The sequence below is a fragment of the Humulus lupulus genome, chromosome 6 (genome assembly GCF_963169125.1).
Source record: "Humulus lupulus chromosome 6, drHumLupu1.1, whole genome shotgun sequence".
NCBI classification, from domain to species: Eukaryota; Viridiplantae; Streptophyta; class Magnoliopsida; order Rosales; family Cannabaceae; genus Humulus; species Humulus lupulus.
The window spans coordinates 101,690,326-101,696,715 of NC_084798.1; the positions used below are offsets into that span (position 1 = coordinate 101,690,326).

The following is a 6,390-nucleotide window of genomic DNA, read 5'->3' on the forward strand; positions in this document are numbered from 1 at the left end:
AACTTTGAGTATAACATAATAAATATTATAAAATTATTTTATAATATTTGAGATTTCAAATAAAGGATTTGTTTATTTAAGATTAATTGACCAAAAATTTATTTGAATTAAATTGGGTATTTTAAGAAAATTCAAAAGATATCCAAAAGGACAAAAATGAAAAAAAAAATTAGAAATTGGGATAAAGTTAGAATTTAAAAGAAAATTAGTTTTATTATCAAATTTTTTATTTTAATTAAAAAATAAACAAGTAAAATATATTTTAAATATTAATGTAAATAATAATAAAAAGATTATAATCTCAATAATTAAAAAAAATAAAGAAAGGGAGAGAAACCCATTTTTCTCGGATTCCCTTTCTCTCACTCTCTCCCAATTGTTATGCCCAGCTCCGATCGAGGCACTTTCAGCCACGACCACCGCCACGCGCCGCACAGGCAGCTCTGGAGGCCACCGAAACCCCCAGCCTCGTGAGCTTCTCTCCTCACGCGTGGGGTAAGGCCCTCAACAGAGCCTTCATAGTCGCGGCGACGCCATACATTCCGAGACTTTTCAGCTTCAATCCGGCACCTCAGGTCACCAAAGCCAAGCAACCACGACCATCATGTTCCTTGCATCGCAGGCTTCAAAACCCATTAAGGAATCAGACCCGAGACTCGTCATAGTTGGATGTTTAAACTCGACGGCGTTCATGGTGCAAATTCGGCTACCTCATGCGGTGGTGAGCATCACCGCCACAACCATGCGACTCCTCGGGACCTGGGCTTCAAAACCCAGTGGCCCATTTCTTCAACCACCTTGGTTGAACAATAGCACCACTGTACGCCGCCCGGCTCCACCGTGGGGTCTTGGCCAGGTAGTTACAAGTTATTGGAGGATCGTTTTGAGCTCCAAAGTTCATGATTGAGCTCGTATCGTTCTCCCGAGCGTATGGGTATAATTTCTAACCACAATTTGTAGTTGTTTAGGGCTTTAGAAATTAAATGCAGCTTAGGAGATTATTATGCTATTTCAATCTAATTGTGCGTTTTTAGCTGTTTAGATGAGTTGAATTCAATTGTGAAATTGAACTGGTGCCTGGGATTGTATATTTGTTGTATATTCAGGATCTTAATATTTAGGGATGTCCTATTTGCAGTTGTTATGCTGCCATAATTTTTAGAAAAATTATAGACTTGTGTTGAGTTAAATTTATAAAACTTCTCAAGATATACTTGAGTCAATTAATTAATGATTTCTTAAACTCGTTGAGTAAATTTATTAATATGGACCTTCAATTTAGTAGTTGAGAAATTTTTCAAGTTCAAAAAGATGTTCATATGAGATTATTCCACCAATAAACTGTACTATATTGGTATAAAAATAATTATAATTATTCTATGATTGTCGAAGTCATAATGGTATTATGATTATTTTGGATTTTATGAAAGGACCCAAAATCTTTATTTAAAACTATTTGGGGTTTGAGTTTCGGTTTGTGAATGAATATGGCAAAATCGAGAATAAATGAGTAACTCGAGGTATTTGTATAAAAGATTAAAGATAGGATTTTACTACTATTATTATAATTATTTTTGGTAATAATTAGATTATAGGAATCGTTTATGAGTGATTATTATGAGTTTTATGGAATAACAAAATTGTTATTAAGTTCGGAACTTGAGCTCTCGGTACTATATATATATTATATTATATTTTGTTTTTAGCAATCTGTATTTAGGAAGATTAGATATTTTTAGAGTCTTAAAACGCTCAACTATAATAAGTATTCCCCAAGATATAAATATTTTAAATTGAGCATGTAAATATGCTTTTGTTCTTGGTAGTCTTGACTTACTAGTTTAGAAAATAAATTTCACCTATCAAAACTGTGTATTTTGACATGAATTTTTAAAAGGATATTCTTATGATATGAAAGATGAAATTTGAGTTGTTTCACGAAAATCTAACTAGGGATTGATGAGTGTGTAAAATTACATATTTTGCATTGTTATTTGGGTATATAAATTAAATTATAAACTGTAGCGCATTAAATTATTTTTTTATATATGTATTTATTAATTTTGTGTTTTGTTTTTTTTTAATAATTGTTAAGTGTTAAAAATTATTTTAATTGTTTGAATTGTGTTGGTAGGAATTGTTTTATTTGTTAGTTGTTTTATTTATTTAATAATATAATTAATAAGAAAATGAGTTTTAGTTGAATGCACCAAGGTGCACGGTAGATAATGATGCACCTTAGCTCTTGGGTGTGTGCATGTGTATGGTTGCATGGTGAGACAACAATAGATTTCCTACACATTATTTCTTTTTATTTGATTTAATTAAAAGACAAAAAAATAAATAAAATAAAAGAAGAGGAAAGAGAGGAGATGAGCGTGTGAGGTAGAGTGGTAAATAAATATTTTGTTTTCCTATTTTATTTGGTAATTAAATAAATTTTTTGATTGAGTGATTATAGCTAAAATAGGAAGAAGAGTTGTCATTTTTTATGTACTCTTTATTTTCTTCTAATTAAGAAAATCAATTAAAAAACAAAGTAAATGAAAATTAGAAATAAAAAAAAAAAGGAAACTTACCCATTTCCCATTAGGACTAGTTATTTCCCAAGGTTAGATAAAAATGGAATAAAGAAAAGGAGAGGGTCATTTTGTGCTTGGTGTCGCCGGCTAGGAGGAGAGAGAGGGAGAGAGTGCGTGAGAGCTAGAGAGAGAAAGGAAGAAAGAAAGAAGGAGAAGGAGAAGAAGAGTAGGGTTTCGAAACCCCTAGGTATGTGCTCATGTATTGGTGTTTTGAATCCTTGGTTATGAATCTTCTTCTTGTTGAATCTAATAGTATTTTGTGGTCTTCTTTCTTTTGTTGAATGATGTTTGAAAATCTCTATAGGTGTCAATGTTCTTTTGCTAGTGTATTCTTGATTCCACAATCAAGAGAGGTAATTGATTTTCCCTTATGTGTTAGTTTGGTAATGATCATGGATTATGTTATCTTTCTATTTTTTTGGGGTAATGATTGATGATGTTGTGAAAGAGATGTGATATTGAGAAATGAAAACATGTTGATCATGATGAGTAATGCTATGGTGGTTTCGGTCAACAAAAGTATAATCTTAGTTTTTTTTCTCCTCTTGATTGTTTGTTGTTTTATCAATTGCACATTATGGGGCCATGATGTTCAAGTTTAATTTGGGTAGTCTTGTCTCTTGTTGGAGTGAATGGTTATTTTTTTTTCTTACAAGAAAGCATGATGAGTTTGAATGTTGAAACTTGTTAAAGGATTCTATGTGTTTTCAGCATGGAATATGATTTGGACTCTTGCTGTTGAATCCATAAATTTGATGAACATGCTTATGAAATTGGTATGTGGTTATGATGTATTAATAGAGTAATGCATGCTAGGATTATATATGTGTTGTGCTTATGTTTTGGTGACCTAGGGTTTTTATGCATGGTACAAATATTGTTGTATATATGTTCATTGTTTTGAAAATAGGAACATGTTAGGACTTCTTATCTCTTTTCATATTTAGTTTTAATCCTCTTTCTATCTTGTGATCAATTGTGATCTTAGGAGCATGCTTGATAGGAATTGCTTGGGTTTTGGAAACAATAAGGAATGAAAGTATGATATAGGTTTCAACGTAGGGTTTCCTTGTAGCATGTTTTATGTATGTTTGATCTTGAAAACATACCAATGATTTAATTATCTAGATGATGTTAGAATTTTCTTTCTTGGGGTGTATGAGTGGTAGAAACATGCTAGACACTGTTTTAAACATGATTTGGCAAAATAATGCTTGCTGTTTTTTTTTTTTTTATAATTTGTGAGTATATTGATGAAACAATGTTTTAAAAAGCACATGTGGTGCCTCAACTGATATTTGATTTTTAAGTAAATAAAAATGTATTTTATTTCACATTTAATGGTGTTCTTACTCAATTAATACATGGAATTTTTGGTTTTTATTTTATGAAGAAAATATGGTTGTTAATCCAAGTTTATGATTTTGAATGAATTAATAGTTGATGAATTTTTTATTAAAAATAAGAAATGTCTTTTAAATGAAATAAATAATGTGAGTGCATTAAATAAATTATACTCTAAGTTATGTATATGTAAAAGTGATGTTTTTATAATGTAAATATGAAGTTTCACATTATTATTTAGGTGCAGTTTTTTTTATTATTTAAATGAGAAAATATTTAGGTTTAAATTCACTTATGTTCTTAGACAAAATAAATAGTTTCTGAAAGTTTGTATTATTAAGCTAAATTAATTGTTTTGTTTAAAATTTAAGAATCTTACACTTAAATAATTTAAGTCTTAAATAATACAAGTGAAAATACATTTCCCCACACTTTAAATTATAAATTTTCACATTTAAACCTGTAATATTTTATTAAATTTATAAAGGTTATTTTTCTAAAGGAAACAAGAAATTTATTAAGTATTTCTAAATGACTACAAATTTTGTTATTTTCTATGCAATTAAAAATAATAAATTGAATTATTATTTTATGAGAAATTAAGAAAGGTTAAATGAACTATTTTTATAAAGTAAAAATAATGTATTAAATGATTTAATCATACTTTGGTACTTAAAGAAACAAAGAATGGTAAAGTAATATTGTTGCTGAATTTTATTTGAAGAAAGCAAGAAATAAGCATGTATGAATTATTGTTTTAAAACGTTACATTTTAACAACGCTCTCACGTATGCATGTCGTATACAAATATATTTGTACGTTCAAATAAATGTCTATTGCTCAAACATATAGTTTTTACTTTGTAACCATGAAGGGTTAATAGGTAGAATTAGTATTATTCTTTTATAATTTTATGTGAAAATGTGTATGTTTTGATTTATTGGGCAACTTGTACCATGTGTGCATGGCTCATGCACACGTGGGGTATATGTGTTGGGCATGAGTATTGACATGTGATTTTTAGAGATGATGTTTGATTATGATTATAGGCTCGTTGTGAAGTTTTTCTCATTTTTGCTTTGCTCGGACCTGAAGTAAGGAAGTTAGGTAGAATTTCTATGTTTATGCTATGAAATCGTAAGATTGGTTTGTTATGAGGAAAATGATATGCTATGTATAATAATGGACCATGTACTATAAGATATGGAATTTTTATCTTGCAATGTTATGATGAGTATGATGCAACATATGTTTCCTTTATTTTGATATGAAATTGATTTCATGTGTTTGTATGATGTATGAAAAACAAATGGTTGCTAGCGTGCTAAACGCAACACAACAAATGAGTTACTAAGGATATGACGTAACTCACATGGTGGACGCACCGATGTTATTCAAGGACCTGAGATCCTGTTTACCTCACAGAAGAGGTCTTTCCAGTTTTATGTTTTTGCTGGTTACCTCAAGATGTGACATGGACAATAGTGGTACTATGATGACAAAGAGTATGTTTATGATATGTGATTATGAAAGGAATGTGATATGACTATGATATGATATGTTATGAGTTTTACGATATGAATATGTTCTTATTGTGTTTTTTTGAATATTGTTGTATTTGTTTGTACTTCCTTACTGAGATTTTAGCTCACCCCCTTACTTTCTCCTTTTTCACGTAATAAATAGGGTTTCTCTTTGGCACGATTTGTGATGTGGGGAGTTCCGGTGTCTGAGTGTGTATGGCGTAGGGGTATCCTATGAACGAATAAACGATCAACATAAGCGCCGAGTTTTAAAGAATCATGTCATAGACTTTAGTTTTAAAACCATCAGCGGGACTTAAATTTTATTTTCTTTAAACGATGCATAAGAACACTTTATTTTTATTTTAAACTATTGGATCCAACTTGCATGTTTTATACAGGCTCCACTGAATTTCATATGTTAAGTGGTATTTTCTAATTATTTATGAGTTGTGAGACATTTTACAAAGTAATTTGAAAATATATAGTTTGGTTTAATTTTATGTTAGAATTAGGTTTGAGGCAAAATTGTGTAAATGAAAAGAAGCAAACTAAAAATGAGAGGTCCAAACAAATGCAAGCCCAAAATCCATTTGAAAGAATGTATAACCACATAATATACCTACTCAAGTCGAAGGGATATATATACACTTCATTAAAGAGAAGTTAGAGACTCATGTGGGATATCTTTTCTCTTTCCAATGAAGTTGTAGAGAAAAGCAACTCTAGCTGTGGTGTGGGGAAAAGTTGTTGAGTGTTTGGTAAATTACAGATTTTAAAGTACTGTGAGCTGTGTTTAACCCAATCACTACAACAATTTCTACTTTTGATGACTCCCTATGATGTCTTACACCTATGGTGTAAGACAGTAAAACTAGAAGATATTTTTAGGGGAGTTGTTGAAAGTTTTTGTTTATGAGCACAATTGTAAATCATTAAAA

The 6,390-nt window shown here is 30.2% G+C and overlaps 1 long non-coding RNA gene across 1 annotated transcript; it reads left to right on the plus strand.

Annotated features, from left to right (window-relative positions):
• The first annotated feature begins 313 nt into the window (after positions 1 to 313).
• On the plus strand, positions 314 to 5,868 carry LOC133782405 (uncharacterized). The gene is made up of 2 exons (XR_009870487.1): positions 314 to 934; positions 5,613 to 5,868. It is a non-coding gene; the product is annotated as an uncharacterized LOC133782405 (long non-coding RNA).
• Positions 5,869 to 6,390: the final 522 nt, after the last annotated feature.